Source organism: Cajanus cajan, chromosome 1 (genome assembly GCF_000230855.2).
Source record: "Cajanus cajan strain Asha chromosome 1, NIPB_CcT2T_4, whole genome shotgun sequence".
Taxonomy (NCBI): domain Eukaryota; kingdom Viridiplantae; phylum Streptophyta; class Magnoliopsida; order Fabales; family Fabaceae; genus Cajanus; species Cajanus cajan.
Genome location: NC_138517.1, coordinates 29,865 through 53,036, shown reverse-complemented (window position 1 = coordinate 53,036; position 23,172 = coordinate 29,865). Strand labels below are relative to the sequence as shown.

General features: G+C 34.9%; 6 long non-coding RNA genes across 7 annotated transcripts; all 6 read right to left on the bottom strand.

The window, feature by feature from the left end:
- Positions 1-5,696: 5,696 nt before the first annotated feature.
- LOC145953858 (uncharacterized) lies at positions 5,697-6,915 on the bottom strand. Its single transcript, XR_014431092.1, has 3 exons — positions 6,414-6,915; positions 6,280-6,324; positions 5,697-5,956 (listed from the first exon to the last, which is right to left on the bottom strand). It is a non-coding gene; the product is annotated as an uncharacterized LOC145953858 (long non-coding RNA).
- Positions 6,916-8,552: 1,637 nt separating this feature from the next.
- Positions 8,553-10,375, bottom strand: LOC114917135 (uncharacterized). Its single transcript, XR_014431091.1, has 7 exons — positions 10,298-10,375; positions 9,870-9,967; positions 9,676-9,784; positions 9,381-9,452; positions 9,247-9,291; positions 8,814-8,920; positions 8,553-8,664 (listed from the first exon to the last, which is right to left on the bottom strand). It is a non-coding gene; the product is annotated as an uncharacterized LOC114917135 (long non-coding RNA).
- A 982-nt stretch (positions 10,376-11,357) lies between these two features.
- On the bottom strand, positions 11,358-12,756 carry LOC145953857 (uncharacterized). Its single transcript, XR_014431090.1, has 5 exons — positions 12,352-12,756; positions 12,214-12,262; positions 11,786-11,892; positions 11,530-11,636; positions 11,358-11,458 (listed from the first exon to the last, which is right to left on the bottom strand). It is a non-coding gene; the product is annotated as an uncharacterized LOC145953857 (long non-coding RNA).
- Positions 12,757-13,208: 452 nt separating this feature from the next.
- On the bottom strand, positions 13,209-15,748 carry LOC145953856 (uncharacterized). Of its 2 annotated transcripts, XR_014431089.1 has the most exons (5): positions 15,308-15,748; positions 15,174-15,218; positions 14,326-14,850; positions 13,840-14,240; positions 13,209-13,739 (listed from the first exon to the last, which is right to left on the bottom strand). It is a non-coding gene; the product is annotated as an uncharacterized LOC145953856 (long non-coding RNA). The 2 variants fall into 2 exon arrangements; XR_014431088.1 differs by having other exon boundaries at positions 13,209-14,240.
- A 3,332-nt stretch (positions 15,749-19,080) lies between these two features.
- LOC145953855 (uncharacterized) lies at positions 19,081-20,585 on the bottom strand. Its single transcript, XR_014431087.1, has 5 exons — positions 20,175-20,585; positions 20,037-20,085; positions 19,609-19,715; positions 19,352-19,459; positions 19,081-19,280 (listed from the first exon to the last, which is right to left on the bottom strand). It is a non-coding gene; the product is annotated as an uncharacterized LOC145953855 (long non-coding RNA).
- A 235-nt stretch (positions 20,586-20,820) lies between these two features.
- Positions 20,821-22,417, bottom strand: LOC145953854 (uncharacterized). The gene is made up of 3 exons (XR_014431086.1): positions 22,315-22,417; positions 21,082-22,243; positions 20,821-20,932 (listed from the first exon to the last, which is right to left on the bottom strand). It is a non-coding gene; the product is annotated as an uncharacterized LOC145953854 (long non-coding RNA).
- Positions 22,418-23,172: the final 755 nt, after the last annotated feature.

The following is a 23,172-nucleotide window of genomic DNA, read 5'->3' as shown; positions in this document are numbered from 1 at the left end:
TAAACAGAACGGTATCACCACACCAATTAAGATGTTAACAGTCTTGAACACCAATCAAGCAAACTGAAAAACTATGAGCAAAAAACAGAGGAACATGTGCTACACAGATGTGGAAAAAAAACTAATTGACATGACAATTCAGTATATAGAAAGGTGGGTCCATTCTCAAACATGCCACACGCATGATATGGTACACCTACACAAAGCGTAAAAAATCTCAAAACTAGGTCACATTATTTCACCTGATCCCATGACATTTCATGACCATATACTTGCAACATACAATCACAGATAGACATAAAGTTGAGAAAACAAACCTGCCTTGCAAAACGAGGTGAAGAACAGTGCAAAACTCTACATGATATGTTCCTAAACAAGGGGGAAATTTTGTCAGAGATGCTTCACAAGTAACTTAGTAGTATGTCCGGATTCAATTTTGCCATAATCCAGAGACTTACTTGTTCCTCACTTGAACCATATGAATATGCCTCAAGAATATTGGTAGTGTTCCCAAACTGAAGGGCTACCACCTGTGAACACAAAAATGACAGATACACGCACATAGAAACACATACAAAACACAACATGCACACACAAGGACTCAAAGGCAAACAAAGGCACACAACACAAAGTACAGACACAGAGCACACAGAAATGAGCACGTATAGCACACAAACACATGCACACGCACAGGGACATAAACTAAGCTATTGATATAAGAAAAAGTAGGACAGAAAACATAGGAAGAAAACATAACCTGAACTCCAGGTCGAGTCTCATGCAAAAGCTCAAGAAACATATTCACAATAGCTTTTAGAAACGTCCAATGAGCTCTTAAAAATCGAGGATACTGTCCCACAACATACCTGCCAACAGAAGCAATGGCAAATTATTAAACAGAGGAATAGCATCATTTAACATCGAGCAAATCAATACAAAAACATCCCTTACATGATATTACGTGCAATAACAACTTTGTTATCTTTTCCCGTTGTGGATTCACTGAGATATAACACATCCCAAATGACCATGACAAAAAGTATGTATTCCTGCCACATAAACATGATGTGAGTAATAATTGTTTCAAAAAAAAATTGAACCAAAAGATAAACAAAGATACCTGTCGTCTTCTCAATTTCATATTTTAATTTTCCAAAAATGAAGGAGTTGGTTTATTGGGGCCTATATCTTCTCTAGTATGGCTTTTATTAAAACAAAATACAATCACCTACAAAATAAATTTTTAGCTAGATTTTAGTTATATTTTTATATGTGTTAGTTATGTATACTATCATTTATCACACTTTGAAAACACATAAATCATAATCATAACATAAGAAATTGACAACCATAAGACATGAATGTCAATATTATCATACCTTAAAATCCCCGGTATCATCTACATATGGGACGTTGATAAGACATTCAAGACCCAAAAGCAAAGCAGATGTAATCTCTTTACTAGATTCCAGAATTCAAATGTGAACCTGCATAAACAGAACGGTATCACCACACCAATTAAGATGTTAACAGTCTTGAACACCAATCAAGCAAACTGAAAAACTATGAGCAAAAAACAGAGGAAGAGGTGCTACACAGATGTGGAAAAAAAACTAATTGACATGACAATTCAGTATATAGAAAGGTGGGTCCATTCTCAAACATGCCACACGCATGATATGGTACACCTACACAAAGCGTAAAAAATTCCAAAACTAGGTCACATTATTTCACCTGATCCCATGACATTTCATGAACATATACTTGCAACATACAATCACAGATAGACATAAAGCTGAGAAAACAAACCTGCCTTGCAAAACGAGGTGAAGAACAGTGCAAAATTCTACATGATATGTTCTTAAACAAGGGGAAAATTTTGTCAGAGATGCTTCACAAGTAACTTAGTAGTATGTCCGTATTCAATTTTGCCATAATCCAGAGACTTACTTGTTCCTCTCTTGAACCATATGAATATGCCTCAAGAATATTGGTAGTGTTCCCAAACTGAAGGGCTACCACCTGTGAACACAAAAATGACAGATACACGCACATAGAAACACATACAAAACACAACATGCACACACAAGGACTCAAAGGCAAACAAAGGCACACAACACAAAGTACAGACACAGAGCACACAGAAATGAGCACGTATAGCACACAAACACATGCACACGCAGAGGGACATAAACTAAGCTGTTGATATAAGAAAAAGTAGGACAGAAAACATAGGAAGAAAACATAACCTGAACTCCAGTTCGAGTCTCATGCAAAAGCTCAAGAAACATATTCACAATAGCTTTTAGAAACGTCCAATGAGCTCTTAAAAATCGAGGATACTGTCCCACAACATACCTGCCAACAGAAGCAATGGCAAATTATTAAACAGAGGTATAGCATCATTTAACATCGAACAAATCAATACAAAAACATCCCTTACATGATATTACGTGCAATAACAACTTTGTTATCTTTTCCCGTTGTGGATTCACTGAGATATAACACATCCCAAATGACCATGACAAAAAGTATGTATTCCTGCCACATAAACATGATGTGAGTAATAATTGTTTCAAAAAAAAATCGAACCAAAAGATAAACAAAGATACCTGTCGTCTTCTCAATTTCTTTTTATAATTTTCCAAAAACGAAGGAGTTGGTTTCTTGGGGCCTATATCTTCTTTAGTGTGCCTTTTATTAAAACAAAATACAATCACCTACAACATAAATTTTTAGCTAGATTTTAGTTATATTTTTATATGTGTTAGTTATGTATACTATCATTTATCACACTTTGAAAACACATAAATCATAATCATAACATAAGAAATTGACAACCATAAGACATGAATGTCAATATTATCATACCTTAAAATCTCCGGTATCATCTACATATGGGACGTTGATAAGACATTCAAGACCCAAAAGCAAAGCAGATGTAATCTCTTTACTAGATTCCAGAATTCAAATGTGAACCTGCAAAAACAGAACGGTATCACCACACCAATTAAGATGTTAACAGTCTTGAACACTAATCAAGCAAACTGAAAAACTATGAGCAAAAAACAGAGGAAGAGGTGCTACACAGATGTGGAAAAAAAACTAATTGACATGACAATTCAGTATATTGAAAGGTGGGTCCATTCTCAAACATGCCACACGCATGATATGGTACACCTACACAAAGCGTAAAAAATCCCAAAACTAGGTCACATTATTTCACCTGATCCCATGACATTTCATGAACATATACTTCCAACATACAATCACAGATAGACATAAAGCTGAGAAAACAAACCTGCCTTGCAAAACGAGGTGAAGAACAGTGCAAAATTCTACATGATATGTTCCTAAACAAGGGGGAAATTTTGTCAGAGATGCTCCACAAGTAACTTAGAAGCATGTCCGGATTCAATTTTGCCATAATCCAGAGACTTACTTGTTCCTCACTTGAACCATATGAATATGCCTCAAGAATATTGGTAGTGTTCCCAAACTGAAGGGCTACCACCTGTGAACACAAAAATGACAGATACACACATATAGAAACACATACAAAACACAACATGCACACACAAGGACTCAAAGGCAAACAAAGGCACACAACACAAAGTACAGACATAGAGCACACAGAAATGAGCACGTGTAGCACACAAACACAGGCACACGCACAGGGACATAAACTAAGTTGTTGATATAAGAAAAAGTAGGACAGAAAACATAGGAAGAAAACATAACCTGAACTCCAGGTCGAGTCTCATGCAAAAGCTCAAGAAACATATTCACAATAGCTTTTAGAAACGTCCAATGAGCTCTTAAAAATCGAGGATACTGTCCCACAACATACCTGCCAACAGAAGCAATGGCAAATTGTTAAACAGAGGTATAGCATCATTTAACATCGAGCAAATCAATACAAAAACATCCCTTACATGATATTACGTGCAATAACAACTTTGTTATCTTTTCCCGTTGTGGTTTCACTAAGATATAACACATCCCAAATGACCATGACAAAAAGTATGTATTCCTGCCACATAAACATGATGTGAGTAATAATTGTTTCAAAAAAAATCACAACCAAAAGATAAACAAAGATACCTGTCGTCTTCTCAATTTCTTTTTTTAATTTTCCAAAACCGAAGGAGTTGTGTTCTTCGGGCCTATATCTTCTCTAGTGTTCCTTTTATTAAAACAAAATACAATCACCTACAAAATAAATATTTAGCAAGATTTTAGTTATATTTTTATATGTGTTAGTTATGTATACTATCATTTATCACACTTTGAAAACACATAAATCATAATCATAACATAAGAAAAAGACAACCATAAGACATGAATGTCAACATTATCATACCTTAAAATCCCCGGTATCATCTACATATGGGACGTTGATAAGACATTCAAGACCCAAAAGCAAAGCATATGTAATCTCTTTTCTAGATTCCAGAATTCAAATGTGAACCTGCATAAACAGAACGGTATCACCACACCAATAAAGATGTTAACAGACTTGAACACTAATCAAGCAAACTGAAAAACTATGAGCAAAAAACAGAGGAAGAGGTGCTACACAGATGTGAAAAAAAAACTAATTGACATGACAATTCAGTATATAGAAAGGTGGGTCCATTCTCAAACATGCCACACACATGATATGGTACACATACACAGCGTAAAAAATCCCATAACTAGGTCACATTATTTCACCTGATCCCATGACATTTCATGAACATATACTTGCAACATACAATAACAGATAGACATAAAGCTGAGAAAACAAACCTGCCTTGCAAAACGAGGTGAAGAACAGTGCAAAATTCTACATCATACCCTAAACAAGGGGGAAATTTTGTCAGAGAGGCTTCACAAGTAACTTAGTAGTATGTCCGGATTCAATTTTGCCATAATACAAAGACTTACTTGTTTCTCACTTGAACCATATGAATATCCCTCAAGAATATTGGTAGTGTTCCCAAACTTAAGGGCTGCCACCTGTGAACACAAAAATGACAGATACACGCACATAGAAAGACATACAAAACACAACATGCATACACAAGGACTCAAAGGCAAACAAAGGCACACAACACAAAGTACAGACACACAGCACACAGAAATTACCATGCAGAGCACACAAACACAGGCACACGCACAGGGACATAAACTAAGCTGTTGATATAAGAAAAAGTAGGACAGAAAACATAGGAAGAAAACATAACCTGAACTCCAAGTCGAGTCTCATGCAAAAGCTCAAGAAACTTATTCACAACAGCTTTTAGAAACGTCCAATGAGCTCTTAAAAATCGAGGATACTGTCCCACAACATACCTGCCAACAGAAGCAATGGCAAATTATTAAACAGAAGTATAGCATCATTTAACATCGAGCAAATCAATACAAAAACATCCCTTACATGATATTACGTGCAATAACAACTTTGTTATCCTTTCCCGTTGTGTTTCACTGAGATATAACACATCCCAAATGACCATGACAAAAAGTATGTATTCCTGCCACATAAACATGATGTGAGTAATAATTGTTTCAAAAAAAATCGCAACCAAAAGATAAACAAAGATACCTCTCGTCCTATCAATTTCTTATTTTAATTTTCCAAAAACGAAGGAGTTGGGTTCTTCGGGCCTATATCTTCTCTAGTGTGCCTTTTATTAAAACAAAATACAATGACTTACAAAATAAATTTTTAGCTAGATTTTAGTTATATTTTTATATGCATTAGTTATGTATATTATCATTTATCACACTTTAAAAACACATAAATCATAATCATAACATAAAAAATAGACAACCGTAAGACATGAATGTCAACATTATCATACCTTAAAATCCCCGGTATCATCTACATATGGGAGTTGATAAGACATTCAACACCCAAAAGCAAAGCAGATGTATTCTCTTTACTGGATTCCAGAATTCAAATGTGAACCTGCATAAACAAAAGGGTATCAGCACACTAATAAAGAAGTTAACAGACTTGAACACTAATCAAGCAAACTGAAAAACTATGAGCAAAAAACAGAGGTAGCGGTGCTACACAGATGTGAAAAAAAAACTAATTGACATGACAATTCAGTATTTAGAAAGGTGGGTCAATCTCAAACATGCCACACGCATGATATGGTACACATACACAGCGTAAAAAATCCCAAAACTAGGTCACATTATTTCACCTGATCCCATGACATTTCATGAACATATACTTGCAACATACAATCACAGATAGACATAAAGCTGAGAAAACAAACCTACCTTGTAAAACGAGGTGAAGAAAAGTGCAAAATTCTACATGATACCCTAAACAAGGCGAAAATTTTGTTAGAGATGCTTCACAAGTAACTAAATAGTATGTCCGGATTCAATTTTGCCATAATACAGAGACTTACTTGTTCCTCCCTTGAACCATATGAATATGCCTCACGAATATTGGTAGTGTTACCAAACTGAAGGGCTGCCACCTGTGAACACAAAAATAACAGATACACGCACATAGAAAGACATACAAAACACATCATGCACATACAAGGACTCAAAGGCAAACAAAGGCACACAACACAAAGTACAGACACAGAGCACACAGAAATGAGCACGCCGAGCACACAAACACAGGGACATAAACTAAGCTGTTGATATAAGAAAAAATAGGACAGAAAACATAGGAAGAAAACATAACCTGAACTCCAGGACGAGTCTCATGCAAAAGCTCAAGAAACTTATTCACAACAGCTTTTAGAAACGTCCAATGAGCTCTTAAAAACTGAGGATACTGTCCCACAACATACCTGCCAACAGAAGCAATGACATATTATTAAACAGAGGTATAACATCATTTAACATCGAACAAATCAATACAAAAACATCCCTTACATGATATTACGTGCAATAACAACTTTGTTAACTTTTCCCGTTGTGGTTTCACTGAGATATAACACATCCCAAATGACCATGACAAAAAGTATGTATTCCTGCCACATAAACATGATGTGAGTAATAATTGTTTCAAAAAAAATCGCTACCAAAAGATAAACAAAGATACCTGTCGTCTTCTCAATTTCTTTTTTTAATTTTCCAAAAACGAAGGAGTTGGGTTCTTCGGGCCTATATCTTCTCTAGTGTGCCTTTTATTAAAACAAAATACAATCACCTACAAAATAAATTTTTAGCTAGATTTTAGTTATATTTTTATATGCATTAGTTATGTATATTATCATTTATCACACTTTGAAAACACACAAATCATAATCATAACATAAGAAATTGACAACCATAAGACATGAATGTCAATATTATCATACCTTAAAATCCCCGGTATCATCTACATATGGGACGTTGATAAGACATTCAAGACCCAAAAGCAAAGCAGATGTAATCTCTTTACTAGATTCCAGAATTCAAATGTGAACCTGCACAAACAGAACGGTATCACCACACCAATTAAGATGTTAACAGTCTTGAACACTAATCAAGCAAACTGAAAAACTATGAGCAAAAAACAGAGGAAGAGGTGCTACACAGATGTGAAAAAAAAAACTAATTGACATGACAATTCAGTATATAGAAAGGTGGGTCCATTCTCAAACATGTCACACGCATGATATGGTACACATACACAAAGCATAAAAAATCCCAAAACTAGGTCACATTATTTCACATGATCCCATGACATTTCATGAACATATACTTGCAACATACAATCACAAATAGACATAAAGGTGAGAAAACAAACCTGTCTTGCAAAACGAGGTGAAGAACAATGCAAAATTCTACATGATATGTTCCTAAACAATGGGGAAATTTTGTCAGAGATGCTTCACAAGTAACTTAGTAGTATGTCCGGATTCAATTTTGCCATAATCCAGAGACTTACTTGTTCCTCACTTGAACCATATGAATATGCCTCAAGAATATTGGTAGTGTTCCCAAACTGAAGGGCTACCACCTGTGAACACAAAAATGACAGATACACGCACATAGAAACACATACAAAACACAACATGCACACACAAGGACTCAAAGGCAAACAAAGGCACACAACACAAAGTACAGACACAGAGCACACAGAAATTAGCAAGCAGAGCACACAAACACAGGCACACGCACAGGGACATAAACTAAGCTGTTGACATAAGAAAAAGTAAGACAGAAAACATAGGAAGAAAACATAACCTGAACTCCAAGTCGAGTCTCATGCAAAAGCTCAAGAAACTTATTCACAACAGCTTTTAGAAACGTCCAATGAGCTCTTAAAAATCGAGGATACTGTCCCACAACATACCTGCCAACAAAAGCAATGACAAATTATTAAACAGAGGTATAGCATCATTTAACATCGAGCAAATCAATACAAAAACATCCCTTACATGATATTACGTGCAATAACAACTTTGTTATCTTTTCCCGTTGTGGTTTCACTGATATATAACACATCCCAAATGACCATGACAAAAAGTATGTATTCCTGCCACATAAACATGATGTGAGTAATAATTGTTTCAAAAAAAATCGCTACCAAAAGATAAACAAAGATACCTGTCGTCTTCTCAATTTCTTTTTTTAATTTGCCAAAAACGAAGGAGTTGGGTTCTTCGGGCCTATATCTTCTCTAGTGTGCCTTTTATTAAAACAGAATACAATCACCTACAAAATAAATTTTTAGCTAGATTTTAGTTATATTTTTATATGTTAGTTACGTATACTATCATTTATCACACTTTGAAAACACATAAATCATAATCATAACATAAGAAATAGACAACCATAAGACATGAATGTCAACATTATCATACCTTAAAATCTCGGTATCATCTACATATGGGACGTTGATAAGACATTCAGGACCCAAAAGCAAAGCAGATGTATTCTCTTTACTGGATTCCAGAAATCAAATGTGAACCTGCATAAACAGAAGGGTATCACAACACCAATAAAGATGTTAACAGACTTGAACACTAATCAAGCAAACTGAATAACTACGAGCAAAAAACAGAGGAAGAGGTGCTACACAGATGTGAAAAAAAAACTAATTGACATGACAATTCAGTATATAGAAAGGTGGGTCCATTTTCAAACATGCCACACGCATGATATGGTACAGATACACAAAGCGTAAAAAATCCCAAAACTAGGTCACATTATTTCACCTGATCCCATGACATTTCATGAACATATACTTGCAACATACAATCACAGATAGACATAAAGTTGAGAAAACAAACCTACCTTGCAAAACGAGGTGAAGAACAGTGCAAAATTCTATATGATACCCTAAACAAGGGGGAAATTTTGTCAGAGATGCTTCACAAGTAACTAAATAGTATGTCCGGATTCAATTTTGCCATAATACAGAGACTTACTTGTTCCTCACTTGAACCATATGAATATGCCTCACGAATATTGGTAGTGTTCCCAAACTGAAGGGCTGCCACCTGTGAACACAAAAATGACAGATTCACGCACATAGAAAGACATACAAAACACATCATGTACAAGGACTCAAAGTCAAACAAAGGCACACAACACAAAGTACAGACACAGAGCACACAGAAATGAGCACGCAGAGCACACAAACACAGGGACACGCACAAGGACATAAACTAAGTTGTTGCTATAAGAAAAAATAGGACAGAAAACATAGGAAGAAAACATAACCTGAACTCCAAGACGAGTCTCATGCAAAAGCTCAACAAACTTATTCACAACAGCTTTTAGAAACGTCCAATTAGCTCTTAAAAACTGAGGATACTGTCCCACAACATACCTGCCAAAAGAAGCAATGACATATTATTAAACAGAGGTATAACATCAATTAACATCGAACAAATCAATACAAAAACATCCCTTACATGATATTACGTGCAATAATAACTTTGTTAACTTTTCCCGTTGTGGTTTCACTGAGATATAACACATCCCAAATGACCAAGACAAAAAGTATGTATTTCTGCCACAAAAACATGATGTGAGTAATAATTGTTTCAAAAAAAATTGCTACCAAAAGATAAACAAAGATATCTGTCGTCTTCTCAATTTCTTTTTTTAACTTTCCAAAAACGAAGGAGTTGGGTTCTTCGGGCCTATATCTTCTCTAGTGTGCCTTTTATTAAAACAAAATACAATCACCTACAAAATAAATTTTTAGCTAGATTTTAGTTATATTTTTATATGCATTAGTTATGTATACTATCATTTATCACACTTTGAAAACACATAAATCATAATCATAACATAAGAAATAGACAACCATAAGACATGAATGTCAATATTATCATACCTTAAAATCTCAGGTATCATCTACATATGGGACGTTGATAAGACATTCAAGACCCAAAACCAAAGCAGATGTAATCTCTTTACTAGATTCCAGAATTCAAATGTGAACCTGCATAAACAGAACGGTATCACCACACCAATTAAGATGTTAACAGTCTTGAACACTAATCAAGCAAACTGAAAAACTATGAGCAAAAAACAGAGGAAGAGGTGCTACACAGATGTGAAAAAAAAACTAATTGACATGACAATTCAGTATATAGAAAGGTGGGTCCATTCTCAAACATGTCACACGCATGATATGGTACACATACACAAAGCATAAAAAATCCCAAAACTAGGTCACATTATTTCACATGATCCCATGACATTTCATGAACATATACTTGCAACATACAATCACAGATAGCCATAAAGCTGAGAAAACAAACCTGTCTTGCAAAACGAGGTGAAGAACAGTGCAAAATTCTACATGATATGTTCCTAAACAAGGGGGAAATTTTGTCAGAGATGTTTCCCAAATAACTTAGTAGTATGTCCGGATTCAATTTTGCCATAATCCAGAGACTTACTTGTTCCTCACTTGAACCATATGAATATGCCTCAAGAATATTGGTAGTGTTCCCAAACTGAAGGGCTACCACCTGTGAACACAAAAATGACAGATACACGCAAATAGAAACACATACAAAACACAACATGCACACACAAGGACTCAAAGGCAAACAAAGGCACACAACACAAAGTACAGACACAGAGCACACAGAAATTAGCATCCAGAGCACACAAACACAGGCACACGCACAGGGACATAAACTAAGCTGTTGATATAAGAAAAAGTAGGACAGAAAACATAGGAAGAAACATAACCTGAACTCCAAGTCGAGTCTCATGCAAAAGCTCAAGAAACTTATTCACAACTGCTTTTAGAAACGTCCAATGAGCTCTTAAAAATCGAGGATACTGTCCCACAACATACCTGCCAACAGAAGCAATGGCAAATTATTAAACAGAGGTATAGCATCATTTAACATCGAGCAAATCAATACAAAAACATCCCTTACATGATATTCCGTGCAATAACAACTTTGTTATCTTATCCCGTTGTGGTTTCAGTGAGATATAACACATCCCAAATGACCATGACAAAAAGTATGTATTCCTGCCACATAAACATGATGTGAGTAATAATTGTTTCAAAAAAAATCGCAACCAAAAGATAAACAAAGATACCTGTCGTCTTCTGAATTTCTTTTTTTAATTTTCCAAAAACGAAGGAGTTGGGTTCTTCGTGCCTATATCTTCTCTAGTGTGTCTTTTATTAAAACAAAAACAATCACCTACAAAATAAATTTTTAGCTAGATTTTAGTTATATTTTTATGTGTTAGTTATGGTTACTATCATTTATCACACTTTGAAAACACATAAATCATAATCATAACATAAGAAATAGACAACCATAAGACATGAATGTCAACTTTATCATACCTTAAAATCTCGGTATCATCTACATATGGGACGTTGATAAGACATTCAAGACCCAAAAGCAAAGCAGATGTATTCTCTTTACTGGATTCCAGAATTCAAATGTGAACCTGCATAAACAGAAGGGTATCACCACACCAATAAAGATGTTAACAGACTTGAACACTAATCAAGCAAACTGAAAAACTATGAGCAAAAAACAGAGGAAGAGGTGCTACACGATGTGAAAAAAAAACTAATTGACATGACAATTCAAGATATAGAAAGGTGGGTCCATTCTCAAACATGCCACATGCATGATATGGTACACATACACAAAGCGTAAAAAATCCCAAAACTAGGTCACATTATTTCAGCTGATCCCATGACATTTCATGAACATATACTTGCAACATACAATCACAGATAGACATAAAGCTGAGAAAACAAACCTGCCTTGCAAAACGAGGTGAAAAACAGTGCAAAATTCTACATGATACCCTAAACAAGGGGGAAATTTTGTCAGAGATGCTTCAAAAGTAACTAAATAGTATGTTCGGATTCAATTTTTCCATAATACAGAGACTTACTTGTTCCTCACTTGAACCATATGAATATGCCTCAAGAATATTGGTAGTGTTCACAAACTGAAGGGCTGCCACTTGTGAACACAAAAATGACAGATACACGCACATAGAAACACATACAAAACACAACATGCACACACAAGGACTCAAAGGCAAACAAAGGCACACAACACAAAGTACAGACACAGAGCACGCAGAAATGAGCACGCAGAGCACACAAACACAGGGACATAAACTAAGTTGTTGATATAAGAAAAAGTAGGCCAGAAAACATAGGAAGAAAACATAACCTGAACTCCAAGTCGAGTCTCATGCAAAAGCTTAAGAAACTTATTCACAACAGCTTTTAGAAACGTCCAATGAGCTCTTAAAAATCGAGGATACTGTCCCACAACATACCTGCCAACAGAAGCAATGGCAAATTATTAAATAGAGGTATAGCATCATTTAACATCGAGCAAATCAATACAAAAACATCCCTTACATGATATTATGTGCAATAACAACTTTGTTATCTTTTCCCGTTGTGGTTTCACTGAGATATAACACATCCCAAATGACCATGACAAAAAGTATGTATTCCTGCCACATAAACTAGATGTGAGTAATAATTGTTTCAAAAAAAATCGCAACCAAAAGATAAACAAAGATACATGTCGTCTTCTCCAATTCATTTTTTAATTTTCCAAAAACGAAGGAGTTGGGTTCTTCGGGCCTATATCTTCTATAGTATGCCTTTTAATAAAACAAAATACAATCCCCTACAAAATAAATTTTTAGCTAGATTTTAGTTATATTTTTATATGTGTTAGTTATGTATACTATCATTTATCACACTTTGAAAACACATAAATCATAATCATAACATAAGAAATAGACAACCATAAGACATGAATGTCAACATTATCATACCATAAAATCCCTGGTATCATCTACATATGGGACGTTGATAAGACATTCAAGACCCAAAAGCAAAGCAGATGTAATCTCTTTACAAGATTCCAGAATTCAAATGTGAACCTGCATAAACAGAACGGCATCACCACACCAATAAAGATGTCAACAGACTTCAACACTAATCAAGCAAACTGAAAAACTATGAGCAAAAAATAGAGGAAGAGGTGCTACATAGATGTGAAAAAAAAACTAATTGACATGACAATTCAAGATATAGAAAGGTGGGTCCATTCTCAAACATGCCACATGCATGATATGGTACACATACACAAAGCGTAAAAAATCCCAAAACTAGGTCACATTATTTCAGCTGATCCCATGACAATTCATGAACATATACTTGCAACATACAATCACAGATAGACATAAAGCTGAGAAAACAAACCTGCCTTGCAAAACGAGGTGAAGAACAGTGCAAAATTCTACATGATACCCTAAACAAAGGGGAAATTTTGTCAGATATGCTTCACAAGTAACTAAATAGTATGTCCGGATTCAATTTTGCCATAATACAGAGATTTTCTTGTTCCTCACTTGAACCATATGAATATGCCTCAAGAATATTGGTAGTGTTTCCAAACTGAAGGGCTGCCACCTGTGAACACAAAAATGACAGATACACGCACGCACATAGAAAGACATACAAAACACAACATGCACACACAAGGACTCAAAGGCAAACAAAGGCACACAACACAAAGTACAGACACAGAGCACACAAAAATGAGTACGCAGAGCACACAAACACAGGGACACGCACAGGGACATAAACTAAGTTGTTGATATAAGAAAAATTAGGACAAAAAACATAGGAAGAAAACATAACCTGAACTCCAGGACGAGTCTCATGCAAAAGCTCAAGAAACTTATTCACAACATCTTTTAGAAACGTCCAATGAGCTCTTAAAAATCGAGGATACTATCCCATAACATACCTGCCAACAGAAGCAATGACATATTATTAAACAGAGGTACAACATCATTTAACATCGAGCAAATCAATACAAAAACATCCCTTACGTGCAATAACAACTTTGTTATCTTTTCTCGTTGTGGTTTCAGTGAGATATAACACATCCCAAATGACCATGACAAAAAGTATGTATTCCTGCCACATAAACATGATGTGAGTAATAATTGTTTCAAAAAAAATCGCAACCAAAAGATAAACAAAGATACCTCTCGTCCTATCAATTTCTTATTTTAATTTTCCAAAAACGAAGGAGTTGGGTTCTTCGGGCCTATATCTTCTCTAGTGTGCCTTTTATTAAAACAAAATACAATCACTTACAAAATAAATTTTTAGCTAGATTTTAGTTATATTTTTATATGCATTAGTTATGTATATTATCATTTATCACACTTTGAAAACACATAAATCATAATCATAACATAAAAAATAGACAACCGTAAGACATGAATGTCAACATTATCATACCTTAAAATCCCCGGTATCATCTTCATATGGGAGTTGATAAGACATTCAAGACCCAAAAGCAAAGCAGATGTATTCTCTTTACTGGATTCCAGAATTCAAATGTGAACCTGCATAAACAGAAGGGTATCAGCACACTAATAAAGATGTTAACAGACTTGAACACTAATCAAGCAAACTGAAAAACTATGAGCAAAAAACAGAGGAAGCGGTGCTACACAGATGTGAAAAAAAAACTAATTGACATGACAATTCAGTATTTAGAAAGGTGGGTCAATCTCAAACATGCCACACGCATGATATGGTACACATACACAGCGTAAAATATCCCAAAACTAGGTCACATTATTTCACCTGATCCCATGACATTTCATGAACATATACTTGCAACATACAATCACAGATAGACATAAAGTTGAGAAAACAAACCTACCTTGCAAAACGAGGTGAAGAAAAGTGCAAAATTCTACATGATACCCTAAACAAGGCGAAAATTTTGTTAGAGATGCTTCACAAGTAACTAAATAGTATGTCCGGATTCAATTTTGCCATAATACAGAGACTTACTTGTTCCTCCCTTGAACCATATGAATATGCCTCACGAATATTGGTAGTGTTACCAAACTGAAGGGCTGCCACCTGTGAACACAAAAATAACAGATACACGCACATAGAAAGACATACAAAACACATCATGCACATACAAGGACTCAAAGGCAAACAAAGGCACATAACACAAAGTACAGACACAGAGCACACAGAAATGAGCACGCAGAGCACACAAACACAGGGACATAAACTAAGCTGTTGATATAAGAAAAAATAGGACAGAAAACATAGGAAGAAAACATAACCTGAACTCCAGGACGAGTCTCATGCAAAAGCTCAAGAAACTTATTCACAACAGCTTTTAGAAACGTCCAATGAGCTCTTAAAAACTGAGGATACTGTCCCACAACATACCTGCCAACAGAAGCAATGACATATTATTAAACAGAGGTATAACATCATTTAACATCGAACAAATCAATACAAAAACATCCCTTACATGATATTACGTGCAATAACAACTTTGTTATCTTTTCCCGTTGTGGTTTCACTGAGATATAACACATCCCAAATGACCATGACAAAAAGTATGTATTCCTGCCACATAAACATGATGTGAGTAATAATTGTTTCAAAAAAAATTGCTACCAAAAGAGAAACAAAGATATATGTCGTCTTCTCAATTTCTTTTTTTAATTTTCCAAAAACGAAGGAGTTGGGTTCTTCGGGCCTATATCTTCTCTAGTGTGCCTTTTATTAAAACAAAATACAATCACCTACAAAATAAATTTTTAGCTAGATTTTAGTTATATTTTTATATGCATTAGTTATGTATATTATCATTTATCACACTTTGAAAACACATAAATCATAATCATAACATAAGAAATTGACAACCATAAGACATGAATGTCAATATTATCATACCTTAAAATCCCCGGTATCATCTACATATGGGACGTTGATAAGACATTCAAGACCCAAAAGCAAAGCAGATGTAATCTCTTTACTAGATTCCAGAATTCAAATGTGAACCTGCACAAACAGAACGGTATCACCACACCAATTAAGATGTTAACAGTCTTGAACACTAATCAAGCAAACTGAAAAACTATGAGCAAAAAACAGAGGAAGAGGTGCTACACAGATGTGAAAAAAAAAAACTAATTGACATGACAATTCAGTATATAGAAAGGTGGGTCCATTCTCAAACATGTCACACGCATGATATGGTACACATACACAAAGCATAAAAAATCCCAAAACTAGGTCACATTATTTCACATGATCCCATGACATTTCATGAACATATACTTGCAACATACAATCACAAATAGACATAAAGGTGAGAAAACAAACCTGTCTTGCAAAATGAGGTGAAGAACAATGCAAAATTCTACATGATATGTTCCTAAACAATGGGGAAATTTTGTCAGAGATGCTTCACAAGTAACTTAGTTGTATGTCCGGATTCAATTTTGCCATAATCCAGAGACTTATTGTTCCTCACTTGAACCATATGAATATGCCTCAAGAATATTGGTAGTGTTCCCAAACTGAAGGGCTACCACCTGTGAACACAAAAATGACAGATACACGCACATAGAAACACATACAAAACACAACATGCACACACAAGGACTCAAAGGCAAACAAAGGCACACAACACAAAGTACAGACACAGAGCACACAGAAATTAGCATGCAGAGCACACAAACACAGGCACACGCACAGGGACATAAACTAAGCTGTTGACATAAGAAAAAGTAAGACAGAAAACATAGGAAGAAAACATAACCTGAACTCTAAGTCGAGTCTCATGCAAAAGCTCAAGAAACTTATTCACAACAGCTTTTAGAAACGTCCAATGAGCTCTTAAAAATCGAGAATACTGTCCCACAACATACCTGCCAACAGAAGCAATGACAAATTATTAAACAGAGGTATAGCATCATTTAATATCGAGCAAATCAATACAAAAACATCCCTTACATGATATTACGTGCAATAATAACTTTGTTATCTTTTCCCGTTGTGGTTTCACTGAGATATAACACATCCCAAATGACCAAGACAAAAAGTATGTATTTCTGCCACAAAAACATGATGTGAGTAATAATTGTTTCAAAAAAAATTGCTACCAAAAGATAAACAAAGATATCTGTCGTCTTCTCAATTTCTTTTTTTAATTTTCCAAAAACGAAGGAGTTGGGTTCTTCGGGCCTATATCTTCTCTAGTGTGCCTTTTATTTAAACAAAATACAATCACCTACAAAATAAATTTTTAGCTAGATTTTAGTTATAATTTTATATGCATTAGCTATGTATACTATAATTTATCACACTTTGAAAACACATAAATCATAATCATAACATAAGAAATAGACAACCATAAGACATGAATGTCAATATTATCATACCTTAAAATCTCAGGTATCATCTACATATGGGACGTTGATAAGACATTCAAGACCCAAAACCAAAGCAGATGTAATCTCTTTACTAGATTCCAGAATTCAAATGTGAACCTGCATAAACAGAACGGTATCACCACACCAATTAAGATGTTAACAGTCTTGAACACTAATCAAGCAAACTGAAAAACTATGAGCAAAAAACAGAGGAAGAGGTGCTACACAGATGTGAAAAAAAAACTAATTGACATGACAATTCAGTATATAGAAAAGTGGGTCCATTCTCAAACATGTCACACGCATGATATGGTACACATACACAAAAATCTCATTTATCACACTTTGAAAACACATAAATCATAATCATAACATAAGAAATAGACAACCATAAGACATGAATGTCAATATTATCATACCTTAAAATCTCAGGTATCATCTACATATGGGACGTTGATAAGACATTCAAGACCCAAAACCAAAGCAGATGTAATCTCTTTACTAGATTCCAGAATTCAAATGTGAACATGCATAAACAGAACGGTATCACCACACCAATTAAGATGTTAACAGTCTTGAACACTAATCAAGCAAACTGAAAAACTATGAGCAAAAAACAGAGGAAGAGGTGCTACACAGATGTGAAAAAAAAACTAATTGACATGACAATTCAGTATATAGAAAAGTGGGTCCATTCTCAAACATGTCACACGCATGATATGGTACACATACACAAAGCATAAAAAATCCCAAAACTAGGTCACATTATTTCACATGATCCCATGACATTTCATGAACATATACTTGCAACATACAATCACAGATAGCCATAAAGCTGAGAAAACAAACCTGTCTTGCAAAACGAGGTGAAGAACAGTGCAAAATTCTACATGATATGTTCCTAAACAAGGGGGAAATTTTGTCAGAGATGTTTCACAAATAACTTAGCAGTATGTCCGGATTCAATTTTGCCATAATCCAGAGACTTACTTGTTCCTCACTTGAACCATATGAATATGCCTCAAGAATATTGGTAGTGTTCCCAAACTGAAGGGCTACTACCTGTGAACACAAAAATGACAGATACACGCACATAGAAAGACATACAAAACACAACATGCACACACAAGGACTCAAAGGCAAACAAAGGCACACAACACAAAGTACAGACACAGAGCACACAGACATTAGCATCCAGAGCACACAAACACAGGCACACGCACAGGGACATAAACTAAGCTGTTGATATAAGAAAAAGTAGGACAGAAAACATAGGAAGAAACATAACCTGAACTCCAAGTCGAGTCTCATGCAAAAGCTCAAGAAACTTATTCACAACTGCTTTTAGAAACGTCGAATGAGCTCTTAAAAATCGAGGATACTGTCCCACAACATACCTGCCAACAGAAGCAATGACAAATTATTAAACAGAGGTATAGCATCATTTAACATCGAGCAAATCAATACAAAAACATCCCTTACATGATATTCCGTGCAATAACAACTTTGTTATCTCTTCTCGTTGTGGTTTCAGTGAGATATAACACATCCCAAATGACCATGACAAAAAGTATGTATTCCTGCCACATAAACATGATGTGAGTAATAATTGTTTCAAAAAAAATCGCAACCAAAAGATAAACAAACATACCTGTCGTCTTCTGAATTTCTTTTTTTAATTTTCCAAAAACGAAGGAGTTGGGTTCTTCGTGCCTATATCTTCTCTAGTGTGTCTTTTATTAAAACAAAATACAATCACCTACAAAATAAATTTTTAGCTAGATTTTAGTTATATTTTTATGTGTTAGTTATGTTTACTATCATTTATCACACTTTGAAAACACATAAATCATAATCATAACATAAGAAAAAGACAACAATAAGACATGAATGTCAACTTTATCATACCTTAAAATCTCGGTATCATCTACATATGGGACGTTGATAAGACATTCAAGACCCAAAAGCAAAGCAGATGTATTCTCTTTACTGGATTCCAGAATTCAAATGTGAACCTGCATAAACAGAAGGGTATCACCACACCAATAAAGATGTTAACAGACTTGAACACTAATCAAGCAAACTGAAAAACTATGAGCAAAAAACAGAGGAAGAGGTGCTACACGATGTGAAAAAAAAACTAATTGACATGACAATTCAGTATATAGAAAGGTGGGTCCATTCTCAAACATGTCACACGCATGATATGGTACACATACACAAAGCGTAAAAAATCCCAAAACTAGGTCACATTATTTCACCTGATCCCATGACATTTCATGAACATATACTTGCAACATACAATCACAGATAGACATAAAGTTGAGAAAACAAACCTGCCTTGCAAAACGAGGTGAAAAACAGTGCAAAATTCTACATGATACCCTAAACAAGGGGGAAATTTTGTCAGAGATGCTTCACAAGTAACTAAATAGTATGTTCGGATTCAATTTTTCCATAATACAGAGACTTACTTGTTCCTCACTTGAACCATATGAATATGCCTCAAGAATATTGGTAGTGTTCCCAAACTGAAGGGCTGCCACCTGTGAACACAAAAATGAAAGATACACGCACATAGAAAGACATACAAAACACAACATGCACACACAAGGACTCAAAGGCAAACAAAGGCACACAACACAAAGTACAGACACAGAGCACGCAGAAATGAGCACGCAGAGCACACAAACACAGGGACATAAACTAAGTTGTTGATATAAGAAAAAGTAGGACAGAAAACATAGGAAGAAAACATAACCTGAACTCCAAGTCGAGTCTCATGCAAAAGCTCAAGAAACTTATTCACAACAACTTTTAGAAACGTCCAATGAGCTCTTAAAAATCGAGGATACTGTCCCACAACATACCTGCCAACAGAAGTAATGACAAATTATTAAACAGAGGTATAGCATCATTTAACATCGAGCAAATCAATACAAAAACATCCCTTACATGATATTACATGCAATAACAACTTTGTTATCTTTTCCCGTTGTGGTTTCACTGAGATATAACACATCCCAAATGACCATGACAAAAAGTATGTATTCCTGCCACATAAACATGATGTGAGTAATAATTGTTTCAAAAAAAATCGCAACCAAAAGATAAACAAAGATACCTGTCGTCTTCTGAATTTCTTTTTTTAATTTTCCAAAAACGAAGGAGTTGGGTTCTTCGGGCCTATATCTTCTCTAGTGTGCTTTTTATTAAAACAAAATACAATCACCTACAAAATAAATTTTTAGCTAGATTTTAGTTATATTTTTATATGCATTAGTTATGTATACTATCATCTCACACTTTGAAAACACATAAATCATAAACATAGCATAAGAAATAGACAACCATAAGACATGAATGTCAACATTATCATACCTTAAATTCTCCGGTATCATCTACATATGGGACGTTGATAAGACATTCAAGACCTAAAAGCAAAGCAGATGTATTCTCTTTACTGGATTCCAGAATTCAAATGTGAACCTGCATAAACAGAAGGGTATCACCACACCAATAAAGATGTTAACAGACTTGAACACTAATCAAGCAAACTGCAAAACTATGAGCAAAAAACAGAGGAAGAGGTGCTACACAGATGTGAAAAAAAAATTAATTGACATGACAATTCAGTATATAGAAAGGTGGGTCCATTCTCAAACATGCCACACGCATGATATGGTACACATACACAAAGCGTAAAAAATCCCAAAACTAGGTCACATTATTTCACCTGATCCCATGACATTTCATGAACATATACTTGCAACATACAATCACAGATAGACATAAAGCTGAGAAAACAAACCTGCCTTGCAAAACGAGGTGAAGAACAGTGCAAAATTCTACATGATATGTTGCTAAACAATAGGGAAATTTTGTCAGAGATGCTTCACAAGTAACTTAGAAGTATGTCCGTATTCAATTTTGCCATAATCCAGAGACTTACTTGATCCTCCCTTGAACCATATGAATATGCCTCAAGAATATTGGTAGTGTTCCCAAACTTAAGGGCTACCACCTGTGAACACAAAAATGACAGATACACGCACATAGAAACACATACAAAACACAACATGCACACACAAGGACTCAAAGGCAAACAAAGGCACACAACACAAAGTACAGACACAGAGCACGCAGAAATGAGCACGCAGAGCACACAAACACAGGGACACGCACAGGGACATAAACTAAGTTGTTGATATAAGAAAAAGTAAGACAGAAAACATAGGAAGAAAATATAACCTGAACTCCAGGACGAGTCTCATGCAAAAGCTCAAGAAACTTATTCATAACAGCTTTTAGAAACGTCAAATGAGCTCTTAAAAATCGAGGATACTGTCCCACAACATACCTGCCAACAGAAGCAATGACATATGATTAAACAGAGGTATAACATCATTTAACATCGAGCAAATCAAAACAAAAACATCCCTTACATGATATTACGTGCAATAACAACTTTGTTATCTTTTCCCGTTGTGGTTTTACTGAGATATAACACATCCCAAATGACCATGACAAAAAGTATGTATTCCTGCCACATAAACATGATGTGAGTAATAATTGTTTCAAAAAAAATCACAACCAAAAGATAAACAATGATACCTGTCATCTTCTCAATTTCTTATTTTAATTTTCCAAAAACGAAGGAGTTGGGTTCTTCGGGCCTATATCTTCTCTAGTGTGCCTTTTATTAAAACAAAATACAATCACCTACAAAATAAATTTTTAGCTAGATTTTAGTTATATTTTTATATGCACTAGTTATGTATACTATCATTTATCACACTTTGAAAACACATAAATCATAATCATAACATAAGAAATAGACAACCATAAGACATGAATGTCAACATTATCATACCTTAAAATCCCCGGTATCATCTACATATGGGACGTTGATAAGACATTCAAGACCCAAAAGCAAAGCAGATGTATTCTCTTTACTGGATTCCAGAATTCAAATGTGCACCTGCATAAACAAAAGAGTATCACCACACCAATAAAGATGTTAACAGACTTGAACACTAATCAAGCAAACTGAAAAACTATGAGCAAAAAACATAGGAAGAGGTGCTACACAGATGTGAAAAAAAAAAACTAATTGACATGACAATTTAGTATATAGAAAGGTGGGTTCATTCTCAAACATGTCACACGCATGATATGGAACACATACACAAAGCGTAAAAAATCCCAAAACTAGGTCGCATTATTTCAATTGATCCCATGACATTTCATGAACATATACTTGCAACATTCAATCACAGATAGACATAAAGCCGAGAAAACAAACCTGCCTTGCAAAACGAGGTGAAGAACAGTGCAAAATTCTACATGATACCCTAAACAAGGGAAATTTTATCAGAGATGCTTCACAAGTAACTAAATAGTATGTCCGGATTCAATTTTGCCATAATACAGAGACTTACTTGTTCCTCACTTGAACCATATGAATATGCC